At 40.9% G+C, this 18,283-nt stretch overlaps 1 protein-coding gene across 2 annotated transcripts in view; it reads right to left on the bottom strand.

Annotated features, from left to right (window-relative positions):
- Positions 1–16,907, bottom strand: part of PTK2 (protein tyrosine kinase 2) — a 175,594-nt gene extending 158,687 nt beyond the window's left edge. Inside the window, exon 1 of one of the 2 annotated variants that reach the window (XM_033155919.1) lies at positions 16,845–16,907. The gene's annotated coding sequence lies outside the window, so the exon portion shown is untranslated. The remainder of the gene's footprint in view (positions 1–16,844) is intronic. The other variant, XM_033155920.1, reaches the window with a different exon arrangement.
- Between the last annotated feature and the right edge of the window lie 1,376 nt (positions 16,908–18,283).

The raw sequence follows: 18,283 nt of genomic DNA on the forward strand, positions 1-18,283 counted from the left end.
CTCCTTCCTCTTCCTCCTTTGCCAAGTTTGCATTTATGCGAGCAGTTCAGGAATGGAACAAGCTGCCTGGGGAGAGTAAAGAACCGCTGTTCTTGTACGCTTCTTAAGGAATGGTTGACTGGGGAGAGTGGGTGGCGGCACAAGCGGAGAGAAAGGGCTTCTTTCTTGCCGCCCCCACCGCCTGCCTCACTCAAGTATAAGCCGAGGGCAGCTTTTTCAGCACAAAAAATGTGCTGAAAAACTAGGCTTATACTCAAGTATATACGGTATTTAGGTTGCTTAAAGCCCAAGCTGACTGAATGAGATACAGAATGAAGCAAGATTCAGTATTTCCCAATAAATAATAATGGATAAATTCCATTTTGACTAGCAGATAATGTTTTCTATGAGCTATACTGAGATTTGTGGTTAAATGCTCAAAGGCTAGTAAATCCAAGTTGTGTCATTTTCCAGAGAATGGTTCCCAATACTGAACATACAAAGCAGAGCATTCTTTTTTTTAAAGAAAGGATGTTTTAGTAAATGTGATCTGGTATTAATTTACACATGTAGTTTTGATTCAGAAATTAACATTTGCTTATTTTTGGATATTTACTGTTGCTGATAGAAATGGTAATTGTTACAAACATTTATCTGCCTTCATTAAATTTTGTAGCGCATTTTCTCAACTAATTAGGTATAAGACTCAGATGTAGCTTTTGCTAAATTTAAATATCTCCACATCACCCAGCCACACGGGGAGATTGTAGTAAATTCCTGACAATATAGACTGTGTTCACCAATTTGTGTATTTGGATTTATGCCAAAAGGCTGAAGCAGGGTGTCCAAATGCATACTTTGATGTGACTGGTGTAAGTTATGATTACCTGGTATAGGCCAGTGTTGTGTTTCTGGCACAAGACCAAAAATTACACTAGTACCTACCACCCTACAATAGTAGTGTTTTTTTTGCCTTTGGGCAGAAGCCCTTAAAGCATAGCTTGAACTCACTTTGCCATATGCAGTCCACAATGACCACAAATTAGAGGAGATGGCTGGTCCAATGCCAATCAGTTCTCCTTAACACAGGGATAGCCAACATGGCACTCTCCAGAGATTTTGGACTTGGGAAGATCCAATTATAGCCCACAACATCAGAAGACCATCACATTAGCTAGCCTTGCCTTAACATAGAAATGTCTTTACACTAGATCACATGCACTCCAATCCTTTCTAACTTCCAGTTGAATACTTACCGGTAGAACTGCAAAACACTTCATAATGACAAAGCTCATGAACACTCCCATTTCAGATGCAAGTTTTAAATTGTATTCACAAGTTAAAATGGTTTTTCCTTAAAACTAAGTTGTATTGAAAGCAAAAAAGATGCAATCAAATAAAAATACAGAAGTTGGATTTCTTTAATGTAAATTGAGCAATGAAGAGTACTTGACCCACATTTAACCAGCTCTGTTTGGTAATGTAATATGTCATACTAGCAAACAATTTCTTCCAAAGTAACAAACAAAATTAAACATTTGCATCCAATTTTAAAAAGATGTGTGCCAAGTACAAGCAGATGCATGCCAAGTTTTATACATTCCTATGCATGCTTCTTGAACTTGCTAGATAATGGTACAGTTGTACAACCAGTTTTAGGAGGACTGGGGGATATCTACCTTCCTCCTGCCTCTTTCACTGTGCTACTGGGGATATTTATACATCAATTGGGTTCTGGGGAGATTGGATACAGATATTCTCCAGATTGAAATCCAAGTACTATACAGATGGCAGAACAAGCTTCATGGGCAACCTCTGCTATCTAATTTCTTTTTATTTAGTTGAAGGCAGCTGGCCTAAATGCATCAACTGTCACATAGAGATATATAATTTTTTTATCCTCTATAGTTGTATTATCAGAATACACAGGTAGCAATTTCCCCATAGAATAAGATGTAATTAAACCAATATAAACTCTGATTTTTTTCAGTAACCTTGACCTAAATATCCCCCTCACCAGAAGGAATTGCCGACTTGAAGGTAAAATGCTTATAACCTCTCAGTGATTCCATTGTTTTTAGATAAAACTACAAAAAGCATACAATTAAGAAAGGAATAATTATCACTTCACATTGCTTCTGATAAGTTTTTTCTGTTGCCAAAAAAAAGTTAACAGAAAAATGCAAGGCAATTAGACTACCATGCATGCTTGTACACCACTGGATGTCCTTGCACACATTCCAACCATCTGCTAACCGGCTACTCCAAATGCCAGTCTTCTGCAAGCCTAGCCCAATAAGTTGCTTGAGCAGTTAAGAAAAAATAAACTTACATTTTTCAGAACATGTACAGAGAGCAAGAGGACAGAATATGGCAATCAAGTCTTAAAAATGGGAAGGAAAGCATTTTGATGTTAGAGTTCAAAATAGATCGCCCTTACACCTATCTTACCATTCCCCCAATTCTAATTACAGCATTCAGAACACAATCCGTAAGTATGTCTAAGCACTCCAAAACCAGATTTACCACTTTACAGCACATCCAACAAATACAATATGATCATAACATAGTTTATCATGTTGTCTGGAAGGGTACATTAGATGTGTCTGCATAAATAAATGTGTGGTAACAGCCCTGTCCTCCTGGCCTACATATTATCAGTTCTGCTCCAGAAATGTAGAAGGGCAGGTGTCAAGGAGGGACTGTTCTTTGCCAAAGACAAGAGAGTCGAATTAAAAACTGAGACTGGGAAAGAAGAAAGACAATTCCATCAAATGTCATCAAGTCAGCTGTCTGAGGAAAGAACTGTTGTGGCAGGAGCAGCCCTGTCCTTCCGGCCTTGATATCTTAAATTTTTCTGATATGGGAGGAAGGGAGAAGAGGAGCTTCAATGGAGGGGTTGCCTCTAAAACAACCAGAACCTACATATACATTGGGGAAGAGTACTGAGTGAGTGTGTTCATTTTTTCAAGGATGGAAGATGCCTATGTGAAAGCCCACCCCTGCTGAAAAGTGGAATGAGTATTCTAAATAAATGAATACTAATAATTTAATTCCAATTTAATAATTCCATTGCCCCTGAAACTAGGCTTATGTTTTTCTTTATAATATAATTAATTTTTGCTTTTTTGGTACCTATAAGCCGCTAGCGGATGAGCGACCGTCGGTAATCCCCCCCCCCCCAAAAAAAGCTCAACAACTGGGCAATCCTTCCCAAAAGACGCTTAAAAACTGTGGGCAATCTTTCCCCATTTCCTTAATTTTGAGTCCCCCAAAATAGGGGTAGTCTTATACACGGGGGCGTGTTAGACACAGAAAAATACGGTAAGTACCAGGGTTCATCCCATCTCTTAAAAAAAAAAGGAACTTTAAACACTATGCCGGGCACTGAAACAGGCAAGAAAGAATCATGCCAGAGGAACATACACACAAACCCTTCAGATGATTTGGTTGTGCTTTTGAAGGCAGTTTCAACTTTTGGTGAATTTCAGCCCGAACTGCTACAAAATCCAAACTTGAGTCACCATTATGGACAAAGAAAAAGAGAAAATATGGATACTCTTTATACTGCCACCACCAAGTCTCTAGAGAACATTTGTTACCATAGGGGAATGTTGAGACAAAGTTATTGCATATTTAAAAAGCAAGCAAAACATGCTATTATCAGCACACAGCCAAAAGTTCTCTACCTTCTGCAGTTACCAGAATTGTCTGTATACCCATTAACCAAACAATACATGAAGTACATACCATGACTTGCACAATTAAAAAATCCAAGAACCTGCATTTGCCCTTGTGGTGTTTGAAATCCTCCAGTGGAAAGTTATGTCTGATTCCCTTGCTGCAAGGTTGCTTGCAGCTATGTCTACTGCTCTGTGCCTCTACTGTAAAATCTCTAAACACTCAAGAGCTCTCAAATTTCACAGTAGGCAAAAACCAAAACACACCCTTCCTTGGAAAACAACTACGCACCTTTAATGATAAGAGGGGAAAGAGTGAAGCCAGAAAAAGTCTGAACAATTACTTCAGAAACATTTTAGCCTCTCATTATAAAACTGCTTATTCTTAGGAAATCAAGTATTACCCATACCAAAGAGGATTTATCTGTTGACACAATGGGGGAAAACATAAAGCTGAATCCTGAGAAGTTTAGAGCTCCACCCCTTCTTCTGTCCAAGTACCAAGGGTATATGGTTATAAGAGCATATGCCTTATGCTCTTGTAAACTCACGTTCAGTGTGTAACTTCAACCTTAATCAAAACAGTCAAAAATCTGCAGGAAAAAACATCAAACGAGAACAGTATAAAGTTCATACACCTTCCTATATTTGCCTAAATTCTGGGCTGTTAACAAAAATCCATCCATTCCATGAATCATTTTTTACTAGACTGAAATCTTCCATGTTTCTCATTTTCCAAAAATCATGCAATCAGAGCAAATGAATCCTTGGTTTTCTGCTACATCCAAGCTAAGGGATCAAGGCTTCCATAACAAACCACAACTTGCAAACCAATCTAAAGCTGCTAGGGACAAAGAGACTACAATTACCAGCTCAGGCTTCCTGGGTTGTCTGTCCTGCTTGCACCAGAGCAGTAGCAAAGAAGCAAAGATTGGGCAGAAAAAGGATGACAAGCCAGAAAGCTGTGGCTTATAGTAATGTGCAAACACAGCCACCCCTTCCACAAATTCTAACCATGATGTTAGCACTCTTTGACAACCTGATTTCAATTCCAACATGAAATTTAGGCATGTATCAAACCTCTTTATAATCCAGGTTAGAGGTGGTCACATACAGTGCTAAATGGAGGAATGCAGCATAAACACAGAAGGAGCAGAGAGAGCACCACCTAATCCAGAAGTCTACTCCCAAAAAATCATACCTAGTTTCAAGGTTAAATCTGAACCAGACCCAACAGCATAATTTGTTCAGTTTGGTTTTCTACTGCAACTCCTGCCCACTTTATTCTTGTTGTTCATCATTCTTGGCACATCCAAACCACTATTGCCTGCTGACTGATTGGGGCTCTACATGGTCTCAGGCAAAGGCCTTCCCTTCCCTTCCAATTGAAACGCCAGGAATTGAAAATGTGGGCTTGAGCAGGGGTCCTCAAACTTTTTCAGCAGGGGGCCGGTTCACTGTCCCTCAGACCTTGTGGGGGGGGGGCTAGACTATATTTTGGAAAAAAAATATGAACGAATTCCTATGCACACGACACATATTCTATTTGTAGTGCACAAAAAACAGGAAAAACAATACAATATGTCAGATACACATGCAGTTAGACATATCCGATCCGATTGTGGAAGGAAATTTAATGGACAAAAAATGGGACCCCCTTTGAAAATGGATCGACTAGCTGGACTGAGAGGTGACAATCATGGTATGTTAAAAGCCCCAAATAAAAATGTCCAGTATTCCTTAAAATGCAGTGGTCTTATAAGTATATCAGAGCAACTGGGGAGGGAAAGTGGAGGGGGGGGGGGAGTGAAAGAGAATGAACCCATCAAAATTAAAATCACCATCCACTGATTACACTTTATCTTTCCAAATAAATTTACAAACGCACACAGTGAAATTAACTAAAAAAAAATTCCTTCCAGTAGCACCTTAGAGACCAACTAAGTTTGTTATTGGTATGAGCTTTGGTGTTTATGCACACTTCTTCAGATACACTGAAACAGAAGTCACCAGGCCCTTATACATAGTGAGAGAGTGGGGAAGGGTATTACTCAGAAGGGTGGTGGGAATGGGTGATTGGCTGAAGGTTAAGTGAAATTAACCTCTGAGTACCTGGCAGCTTGGAGCTGATGCACTGGAGCAAAAGTAACTAAAAATAGCAGATGCAAAGTTTTAGCTATTAAAGGGAGAAGTGGGTGAGAAAGTGGGGAGAGAGGGAGAGGGAGAGGGAGAGAAATCTGTGGGATGCAGCTTTCGTCAGATCTTGGGAGAAAGATTTATTAATGTGTGGCTTATGTCCCAAGTGTTATATCCTCCTAAAGCCCTACCTTAGCCCCTTCCTGGGGCATCTGGCCTTTCTAAGGAAGCAGAGCAGCCCCTACAGGAAGCCGCGCTGCAAGCCGGTCCCGCAGCTGCCTCCGGACCTGGAGGAGGAACGCACTCTGCCCGCAGTCAGGAGCGTGTCTGGGCGCTGCCCGCTCACCAGTGTTGTTGACGAGCAACAGCTGCTCCATCGGCCCGTCCCCGCAGAGCTCCCAGGCAGTGTGCATCACGTGCTGCGGCCCATCGCCTGAGGCCAGGTTGGTGGGCAGGCCACGCATGCAGAGCACCGGACAGGCAGCAGGCAGCTTGCCCTCCAGCTACTCCAGACCCGCCACCCACCCACCGGCCTCTCCGCCCATGGCTGCACTGGGTTTACCTCAGCACACGGGTGGCGAGGCTTCGGATTGGCCAATCCGAAGCCGTGCCAGCGTCGCGGAAGTCACTCCCTGCGCGGAGAGGCATCTGTGGCTTCTTTTCAAGGAAACGCCCCGTCGGTTTAGCTCAGTGTGCAGGGACTGACTGAGCAGGCGGCAGGATCCACAGGCCAGATTTATGAGCCTGATGGGCCTGATCCGGCCCACAAGCCTTAGTTTGCCAACCCATGGCCTTGACCATAAGAGACAAGTTCCCCTTTTCCCTCCACCCCCAACACCACAAATTTTAAGTTACATAACAACTGCAGTGAAATATAAGTTTGGCAAAACCTGAACTGGGACTGTATGGTTCTACTACCGTGTTCATTTTACAATTTCTTTTTTTTTTTTTATAAGAATTTATTGACATTTTTTACTTATGACCACATACACCCATAACCACACCTACATTCATACGCATACAAAACAAATACAATTACAAATCAAATACAAACATTGCCAGGATTACCCTTCTTATTTAAACATCTCATAAAAAATTTCTTTTTCTTAATCTTGACAGTTGACTTCCCCTGCCTTTTCACCTTCGATTTTATATCCCTAATCTACTTTTTAACCTCTTCTTTTAAAAATTAAACGTAATAATATGTATAGAATCTATAAGCTTAATCATCTTATCTTGACTTTACTTATAACACATCATCATAAATCTTCATAGATCATTCTTATCAAATCTACACTTATCCAATCTGCACTATCTTCTCTGTCTTTTAGACTGCTGCTAATAACATAAAAACTTCAAATATCTCCTTTCTTATTCAAACAGAAAATAAAACTCAATATAACTGACAGTGTTCACCCTCCGCTTTCAAAATACCATAGCCGACTATTTAAGATTTTATTTAATACATCACCCCACTCCCCCTCTGTCCATTGTCCTTCTCCTGATGACGCCAGAACCAAACTTCCAAATAGCTTCTTTTTCCAAATGTCCACAGATCCAGGCATCGTTCAAAACACTCCTTGCCACGAGTCTCAGGGTGCCCATCTCATCTTCTGTTAGCTGCTCCATTACTTTGTACCATTCCTTTTCTTCTTGTAGATATCTTAATTCTTTGTCCCATGCCCCCGATCTCACACCTCGGGGACTGGATATAACAAATCTTCTCGTCGTCTTGGGGCTGCCACCCCCAAAAAACGAATCTTTTCCCCGGAGTAGCTTTGTCGTTTCTTTCCATCCTTCCAACAACCCTCTCAGCTCCTTGGCAAGGCTTTCTTCCAAAGTGTCAAAGATTTTAAAAGCCTCCTCTGTGGGCAATTGATTTCTCCTCAAACCCCCACACAAGGCTTTCACCCTCCGATAAAGCAGTTCCAGCCTCAAAGCATTGAGTCTTTGTTCTTCCGTTAGCTCAGAGTTCAAAACAAGTTCAAAGACGAAACCCAGTAGAGAGGGAGGAAGTGGGTATCAGATTACTATTCCTGTCTCTATGTTCGTCGCCATTTTCCTAAGCCGGAGCGCAAATACCGCAGCTTTAAACGGAGATATTTTCCGCTATTTTACTTCTCCAGAGAAAATTTCAACAGTCTCATGTATCAAATTTAAAATACTTTGTAACCAATACTGTAGCAGCAGTCACTCAAATTGGTTAGCTTCTTTCACTCGAAGGGAGGGAGGCAGGCTGCCTTTCTCTTTCCCCCCGGATCGTCCGAAAAGCGCAATATCTAATCCAGTCAAATACTCACGACCCCCGGGTTTCTTTAATTCCATACATCAAAGGTAGAACTTAGACGCTCATCACAGGCTCTGTCGCCGCATTTACATCCCGGTTGGGGCATGTCCCCTGAAGCCCAGCTCCGTCGTCCCTTCACCCCCACTCCCCCTTTACAGGGGGGGCGAAGGAAGGGTTCGGAGCCACAACGGGCACAGCCGGGGAGCCCAGGGTGCGGGACGCTCTTCCCGCACCCCAACCGGAGCCCCGCTTTGCGGTAGCGGGGCTCCTAACCCCCGGGATGGACTGGGCGCTTCGCAGCCGAAGCAGCCCACGACCACCCGCAATGGCGTCGCCGCCGGAAGCCTCATTTTACAATTTCTATCCCAGTTACCAGTAATAAATTCTGAATGGCTTACAGCACACATGCTTACAGAAACATCAGCATATTAAGTAACCAATAGTTACACAAATTTCCATTAAAATTTACCACATCCATAAATATATTCAACAATGTGCATCTTTTTTTTTTAACTCAACTAAAATCTAGCCTTAAAAAAAAAGATTTTTGCAATGTTTTCAGAACTCCTGCAAGGTCAGGACAACAGACCTCGACAACAGAGAGAAGCAACAACCAAAAAGGCATGTTTTGTGTCTCATTTCATTTAACTGTTGTTTATTATGTAAACAAGACCTCTCCCTGAAATCACCAAGATTCATTTAGTTCAAATGGGTAGATCAGAGATCAGTTTTCTCTTGTTTAAGCAACAGCTTTGTTTAAAAGGAAATATACAGTTAAGGAGAAGGCTGGGTAAATTTGTTACTCAAAGGTACCAAAAAATCCACACCAAGAAAAATTTAATTCCCCTCTCTGTATCAATTATGCAATTAAAACAAAATCAATGCAATGCCATAATTTATTCATGGGAAACACAAATAGCTTACACTGAAACACTGAAGTTCCATGCCTGACCACTAGAAATCCTACTCACTCTTTTTCTGAGCGTTCACTAGGCATGTCCGCAATCTTTCTGGATTAAGTTAGCAACCATAAGGGACAGAACTGAGTGTAATAAATAAATAAATAAATAAATAAAGTTGAGATTTGCAGGGTCCTGAATATTGCACCCCAAACCAAATTATAACATGCCCAATGTTCCAGTTAAGGATTTCAGAATCAGAGTTACGCTTGAGTGGTTAAGCAACTATGTTGCATCTTCTTCCCATTACTATGTGGCTTGTGAATCAAGAACATTACAAGAAGCTTATCACCTAAATTTGAGGAAGTGGCTTTTCAAGAAACAATAAATATGATTTGTACAGTATGTATATTTCACCTGCAACAAGTTCCCCATGCACTGTAAGCCATCTTTCGTGCTTACTTCCATCACCAGAAACATCTTCCAAAATCTGTCCTGGAACAAATACATGGTTCTCTCATAATCACTGAACAACATATTTAGCTCTTAGCTCTACTGATCACCTTCAGGAGGGGAAAAAATCCCATGGTGCAGTTCTCTGGTTCTATGTCACTTCAGAATGCAGACGGCGAATCCTATCTGAATGCTCATCAACACATGATCTTCTGCACAAAAGAAACACAATACCATAGGGGAGCTGCTGGACTAGTGCCATTCTTCTGGACACATTAGCTTTCCATAGGTAGTGTTGAGAAACATTTGCAAATAATGTTTCCTGACCTACATTCTGAAGCAATAGTCACTTTTTTCCTGTACATTAGCCATAAGGTCTGACTTTCTTGTGTAAGATTAAAGATTAGGCTAATCAGCAGAAATGAAAGGAGCCTTTTCTTTGTAAGTGGATGTATTACCTCCACTTGTAATGGTAGCCACAATCCTGCTATCATTATAGTACTTACAAAGATAAATCTAGGCTCATAAAAATATCATCGTTTAGTTATCCCCATTCACAATGTTAGACTTGAAGATCTGTCAACAGTTCTATTACCTACCACGTCAGAGCTTTTAACACTTGTGTGGAATATTTCAACAAGACATATCTAGGCAATTCCAGAACACCACAGTCTATAACAGAACAAAGCTTTGGGGTTATTTTCTGCTCAAGAGCAAAAGTAAAACCTAATAGCTAATCTGTCCAGACTGATAAGCCTAAGGATACAGACACATACATTTATCATAGATAGTGTCGTTTCCAGTGTAATGTGCTGGTTTTAATAAAATAAATACCTTGTCTGCAGTAGGCTTCATCTGTGCATCATGCTTAGTCATGCACAACTCACATATGCCCCACATAATCTGGGGATCTGTCCCATTCAGAAAATGCTACCCATTCAAAGAGGAAAGAGTTTTTCTGGTTCAATTTGAGCCTTTCAAAAAGAAAGGCATTTGGGGAGTTTTCTTCATTCTCAAATAATTGTGTGACATCAGAAGTTCACAAGAAGAACCTTTCCTTAACAGCACTGCACCAGACAGAAGCAAGACACTTGGTAGTGCAAGTTAGGCTACACTGGCGGATCTTAGTTTAATATTGTTACTCAAAATCATGTTTGCTACTCAAACGAATATCACTTACTTTGGATTAGTGTGAAAATCTGGACATCAACAAATTGAGACACAGTTATATGAACACATAACAGCACTCTGTTCCTAATGCTTCTTTTGTTTTACAAGAAAGATCCCTTTTATAGCTCTGAGGTAGCATTGTATCATTTCTGTATTTTACTTGTGAATAAGCAGAACAGGTAGTCACGTAGGCGTATAAGAATTCCAAAATTCATATTAGAGCAATACCTGCATTAGGTGAACCAAAAAATCACAAAATAGTGTGCTAACTATAGAGGTCTTCACAACTAATTAGACTAGACCAGGGGTGGCCAACTTCCAAGAGACTGCGATCTACTCACAGAGTTTAAAATTGGCAGTGATCTACCCCCTTTTGGGGGGTTCAGGTTGAGGTTCTTGAGCTTTTTTTAGGAAGGAAAGCCATCCATGTTTTGGGGGTTTTGGGTCAAAGTTGAGCTTTTTTTAGGAAGGAAAGCCCTGTTTTGGGGGCTTCAGGGCAAAGATGTAGAGCTTTTTTTTAGGGGAGCCAAAGTGGCTGAGCTTTTTTGGGGGGGCAGTGATCTACCACAGACATCAAGTGATCTACCAGTAGATCACGATCTACCTGTTGGACATGCCTGGACTAGACGGTACACAGAGCACTGGGAAAGAGAAAAGAAAGGTTGACTGATAGTGAAGCCATGGGGTTTGCATATGGCCAGGAAAGGGTGCCAGACATTCAAATGAGGCTCTGTTAAGCACTATGCATGTTTCAGGTTGTGCTCAGAGCTGTTAGGACAGAACATAAAGCCCTACTATTTATCCAGGTTCATCTCCATCCCAGTTTAAAGTGAAACATGTAGGTTCCTTGGTAGTAATGAAGAAGCAAGGCAGTCTATATGAAGAAACCTGGAGATTAATTTTAGGAGGCATGATAGGCAGGAGAGAGTCAGCAGAAGCCAAATTGTCTTTTTGGGTAGCTTACACACAAAGGACTTTGAAGTACACAATAAGGACCAATCACCATGTTTATATGGCGTGCAGAGGAATGATCAAATCAACTCACACAATCTACCGTATATACCCGAGTATAAGCCGACCCGAATATAAACCGAGCCACCTAATTTTCCTACAAAAACCTGGGAAAGCTTATTGACTCAAGTATAAGCCGATTCACCTTTGCCGCTGTGGAGGAGGAGGAGGAACGAGCAGCCCGAAAGCAGCCCTTTGGGCTGCTCCTTCCTCTTCCTCCTTTGCCAAGTTTGCATTTATGCGAGCAGTTCAGGAATGGAACAAGCTGCCTGGGGAGAGTAAAGAACCGCTGTTCTTGTACACTTCTTAAGGAATGGTTGACTGGGGTGAGCAGGCAGCGGCGGCACGAGTGGAGAGAAAGGGCTTCTTTCTTGCCGCCCACCTCACTCGAGTATAAGCCGAGGGCAGCTTTTTCAGCACAAAAAATGTGCTGAAAAACTAGGCTTATACTCAAGTATATAAGTAATAAAAAATTGAGTGCATTTGTTCAGTTTTACGCCAGGTCTGCATACATTCTGCATGCTTCTCATTTATTTCCTGCTGTTTCCTGCTTGGCAGGGGGTTGGACTGGATGGCTCTTGTGGTCTCTTCCAACTCTATGATTCTATGATTATATTAGGCCAGCGTGGAATTTAATAACTGCTACGACGTTTGATTTCATTAATTATTTCAGCAAACAGTCCTTGCTAACCATTAATTAAGGAAAAAGTTGGTTACTGATGTTGCAATCCATCATGCAAAAACCTATGTGTGAAGAGTTAATTCCCAACTAAAGGTCAAAGAGGCACTACCAAGGTGCAGCTGAGCCCAACTGTTTGTAAAGAAGTGTTGCTTCCCAGGGGAAGAAAAGCTAGAACAAGGAAATATAACATTTCCTCCTTCACTTTTATTCTTTACAAACTTCAGCATTAAGGACATTAGTGCAGATTTTTGTCAAGGTAACAAATGGTATTTGGTTGAAATTCAGTCCCCTGCAATTAGAATGTCCCATATATTGTATATGCATTGTTGAACTTAAATCTGCCAAATTAAAAATGAGATTCACCAATGCTAGGTTGTCTGTTTTATGTAGGTATACATCAGGTGGCTTCCAGAAGTTTGTGGACTCCAGTTCCTATCAACCTCAACCAGTATGGCTAATCATGTTGGAAATTTGGTGGACTACAAATTAGCCCTCCCTGGTATACCTTAAAAGTGTCACAGATTAGTATCAAAGTGAGTAGCAGTTCTCTGGAACACATTCTAATGGGCAATTTTGGATGTGGCATGTAAAAGCATTTAAAAATATTTTCAAAGGGTGGGAAAATTTAATGTTGTCATGTGTTTATGGGGATATTAATGCTATTATGTGTAAATGCTATTAGGATGCTAACAGGCATACATCATCATGAGAAAGCTGATCAAGATGTCACCACATGATACAAATAGTATAATCTGAACCCCAGAGTTTAAAAATAAAAAGGTTCCATAATTCATATTTATCAACCCTTCATACATAGCTTAGCTTACTGAAGGAAGCAGTGTACAATCTGGGAAAGTGGCCCAGGAACAGGCTCCAGTCCAGACACAGTGATCATGAGCAGATGTTCATCTGCAGCTTCATAATGTGCCTGCACACGTGTGCCTGCAGAAGTCTTCCCTAGTACCTTTGGAGTTCCCTCCACACCCCTGCCCATGCTGAAATTAGGGTTACTTAGAAGTATTCTACTGCAGCCAACAGAGCAGGTTGCCATCTATGCTTGGCTGCTGTATATGTGGTGCCTACAACAGTTTCTTCAATGGGCTAGTGTGTCTGGAGGTCCCAAAAGATTGGTCACTCCTGTATTAAGCCATGGTGAGGACCAAGGGAACATGCTCCTCCCTTGCTTCTCCCTACACCCTAATTATCCTGATTTGTTAGCTATTAAGACAGAGTTCCCAGTATAGACATGCAGGTAATATCCAAATGCAGCCAGCAGCTGTAATGTGTAATACAGTGGTACCCCAGGTTATGTACTTAATCCGTTCCGGGTTACAGTATGTAACCCGAAAAGGACATAACCTGAACAATTCGTTCTGCGCATGCGCAGACCGAAAACCCCTGGGGAAAACCGCAAAAAACGCTCTGCGCATGCTCAAATCGTGCGTGCATCAGGTTGCGCTTCCGGGTTAGCGGAGTTCATAACCCGAAAAGTACGCAATCCGAAGCGTAGATAACCTGAGGTACCACTGTATGCAGCAATATGCAGTAATATGACGCAGAGTAGCACTACTCTGAGCAGAATAGCTTGCTGCTCTTTGGATTACTAAGTAGTTATTACTCCTGAAAGTAATCCTGTGCACTTTCTACAAAGCTTCAATCCTCACTGCACAGATTAAGTTGTGTCAGTGGATGTCTGCCAGATTTCCAATACACAGTCTTAAACCAACTACTGTATCTCTCCAGTCCTACCAACCTTCCACAAGATCTGTTCCTCTCAGCACTCAATTTACACCTCAATACTTGCAAGTAGCAAGGTGGTACAGTTTTTAAGTGTTGATTTACATGTGCAAAAATAGCACAAAGCAGAGCTATCTTTGCAAGTTCAACACCACAAAAAGATACTTAAGGGCAATAATTTATGATATATTGTAAGTGTGCAAAAAGCTTTTCAACTCTCCTCTCATTCATTCCAAACAATTCCCGCCTTACTAAGGTAATTGACTGGACAAAAAGGAAAATGTAGGAACTGGGACTTGTTGAAGACCATCTTGGGCAATCATGGCTTAGCAGAAATATGAAAAAGGTCTCTCAGTTTGAGTAGGAAACCATTCATCCAGTGATCAGTACATACTAATTCAAGAAACTCTCAAGAATACAGTCCTGTTCAATAGGTGATGTAAGGTCCTCTGTTGGATGCTCATGAGTAAGCAGGCAAAACTCGAGTTTCCTTTAAGAGTTTTATTGTGCAAACTATGTACAGTGCAGAGCTAAAAAGTTCGTGTCTGTATCAAGCATCGTCAGAATCCGGGAATGGCCCCTTCCGGTTCTGACCCCAACAAAAGAGCTTCGGTATACGGAAACCCCGCCTCCCATCCTTTCGTTTCACTCAACGTCTTTGGGGCGCTGGAAGCTGCATGTCTCTTTCCTTGCCCCTTGAGCGAGAGGAGTGTGAGGGCTCTTCAGCATCCTCAGAGCCATACCATGAAAAGCCTGCCCCTCCCCGCCGGAAGCCTCGCTACTCCCTCGCCAGAGGAGGTGCTGCTGGCCAGGTGGGACCGGGGCTCTCTGTAGCATCCCAAGAGCCCTTCCACCATCTTGTGCTGAACTGGGGACAGTTCCCTGACAGGTGGGCAGCCTTGGTGCACCTCCTTTTTTCTTAAGACTGCAATCATATGCATGGCTTCATGCAATTTTTGGAATAAGCCCCAAAGAACAAAGCAAGCAAGCATATGATGAAAGGTCACCATTTTAATACTGAATGATCCAAATAATATTGAGACATTATTTGGTTTGTGTACTTATGTAGTTAAAGAACTGTTGACACCCTTTCTTTTTAACTATTTAGCATGGGTTTTTTGCCACATATGTCTTTGCTTTCCTAAATTTTAACTGTGTGGTCACAAATAGAACCCACAAAAGGAATTCTGTTACAAAGTTTTATCCAAGGAGATGCTGCACTGCACTCTGAAAGTTATTTACCCAACAAACTGATGATTACACAGTTGGCTGATGACTCACTTAATCTGTTACGTTTGGAGTATTCAAGAGAACAGGAGGCTGCAGTTCACAGAAAAGACCAAATAAAGCACATTTCTAGATGACATCATATGTTTTGAGTACTCTCCAATAGTAATCTCAAACGAAACAGAACATAAATATATTGTATGTGCATTGTGCTAGCTACAAAAGACAGACAGACATACAAACACAAAACCCATGTTACAATGGAACTTATATCCCAGCTCATTTTCTGAGTGTCTTGCAAATTTAAAATATAACTCTGCAGTTCTGAAATGAGAGAAAAGGATAAACCAGTGAGTCATAAAATCCTTGTGGGTGGGTCACCAGGCTGCTATAAATTGATGCTGGGCACAAGTACAGCACAAAAGGCTAAAAGCTGGGGACAGGTTTCCAGGTCTGCAATCTAGAGGAAGTAAACAAAAACATGCTCCGGGTGACCTTTTACACATTTTCTCTTCTTCTATACCAAGCTATAACAAAAGCACAAACTACTACATGTATCCATCATATCTTGTTTTAGAAATCCAAAACAATGCAAGTGGTTTAGGGATTGTTTCCTTAAACACAAGGTCACCAGGAGTATAACTTCCCTTACTGCTCCTAGAAAAGTGAATCCTGCAGCTTGAAGAAATTCTACTGAGCTCATCATCCGGCTTCTGAGATACTAACCAAGCAACGGACTACATTTCTTTGAAGTCTAAGGACTAGAAACTTACTTAGATAAAACCAAAAACTGAGAATTTCACAACACAAAATTATATGCTCAGTTTTGACCTTGTGCAATGCAGTGATGGAACTGCAACAAACATACAGTCCTGTAGGCTCCTTAAGTGTATTCCTAGGATTAAGCAGGAGTGGAAAATGTTTCTCACTTCAGAAGAAAGCAAACTGAGAAGCTTCAACTTGCCTCACTAGGAGGTTACTCTACACAGTACCCAGATATACAGCCTAAATATGGAAGAAAATTTTCTGGTAAGAATTTCCACCTAACTCACAAGGTAAAATTTGGCGCAGCAATAAAGCAACTCCACTGCAATCACAAAGTCATGGGATAAGTATAAGAATACTCTTCCCACAGTTTCTGGACCTTGGGTGCTGATCAAAAGGCAGCTGAGGTTACACATTCTGGCAGCACTAATCTCAGTTCATGACAAGGGCAAGCTTTTGAGGAACTTATCTTCAGACAGACATGAAAAACTCTGCAATGCCCAAAATCCTTACACCATTTACCAACACCAAAACAAAAAGACTACATTCATTAACAATGTGCAAAGTATAGAAAGCAAATGCATTCACAATGCTGTGCTTGAAATGCTACAGTGCAGACTTTAACATGCCATATCAGATATTGTATTGCTGATTGCTATGTGGCATGCTGCTATTTCCTTCAGGTCATAAATTTCTAGGATATCCAGGTAGAAATAGATGCATGCACTGTATGGTCTTTGAGGGTGCATAATTCACTCACGTACTTTGTAGAATGCACATATTCATAAAAAAGATGGAAAAGAACACATAATATCTACCTTAAGCAGATTTTCCAGTTCTTAGCAGTAGATGATTTCTAAAAATAAGAAGGGTCTTGAAACCTGTAATAATAAATAGAATTAGTCAGGTATATTATCTTCCCTGAGATATTGAAAATACAAAATGAAATGCATCATAAAAGCTATCAAGGAGCAAACTGCAACAAACTACAGTACAGATATCATATTGATATCCACAACAAAATACATCAATGAAAACTACTTTTTATTTTGAATGAATCCAGAATTGCAAGTTGGATATTTTCTGAATTAGGATGGCTTTCAGATTCACACAAGCATATAAATGCAGCATTCGAAATTAGCCAGTTTTCAGTCGCTTTTTTGCAACACAGGAATGCCCCCTTGTGGCCAAGCTGAGATCTGGCTGATTTTCAGCTGTGAAAGACATGTTGTGGCTGGAGCAGAAGGGGAGATCTGGCTGTTCAAAGATAGTCTCTTTGGAGAAACAGAAATGCTGTGTGGAAACACCCTTTAAACTGGTGCATATTCTATAAAATAGAGTATTTTAGAAATAGAAAGAGGGTGTGTGGAATTTTATGATCTTTTAAGTGCAAAGGGTGCCAGTATGACACATTTTATAATTTATATAAATATAATTATAATTATAAACGTTTTATAATTCAAACTACAAGTTGGCGGTTTTACTTGCACTTCTACTGGAAGTGAAAAATGAAATAAAGAAGCGCCTTTTCTTAGGGAAATCCCATTTCATATGTCAAAATAAATGTTATGTTAGGGTTTCTATACACCTTTGAGGGTTTTCATACTAAATCCTAGTTATCAATATAGAATGGTAGGCTTTTTGTTTTTTTGTTTTTTTTAAGTGCAAACATTTCCCACAGATTTCCTCTCATCCATACACACTACAGCTGAAATGATAACTTGAGTTGGGGCAAACCTTCAAAGAAACGAAGGATCTTGAAATAGTGGAACATCACCCTACCATTTACAGGGAAGTGTTTTGCTTCATGGAAATAAAAATATTAGAACTTTGAAAATAATCGTGTTATGTACGCATGAATGGACAGAGTGAGACAATGTCCCTCACTGGCAGCTCCACCTATCACAGAAGCTGTGACTTTGTAAATGGAAAGAAAAAGCTCACCTCAGTGACAGTGTGGTGTAGCGGTTAGTGTCTGTAGAACTAGCACCTGGGAGACTCAGGTTCAAATCTCCACTCAGCCATGTTCACTGGTTGTGATTGTTCTATATACCCCTAAACTTAAGTCCAACTGTGCTCTCTGTACAACCTGTTTTGCTATGGCTAGTTACAACCCTCCAAATACAGTGGTACCTCGGGTTAAGAACTTAATTGTTTCTGGAGGTCCGTTCTTAACCTGAAACTGTTCTTAACCCAAAGCACCACTTTAGCTAATGGGACCTCGTGCTGCCGCTGCACCGCCAGAGCACAATTTCTG

This window comes from Lacerta agilis, chromosome 7, assembly GCF_009819535.1.
Source record: "Lacerta agilis isolate rLacAgi1 chromosome 7, rLacAgi1.pri, whole genome shotgun sequence".
In the NCBI taxonomy this organism is placed as follows: domain Eukaryota; kingdom Metazoa; phylum Chordata; class Lepidosauria; order Squamata; family Lacertidae; genus Lacerta; species Lacerta agilis.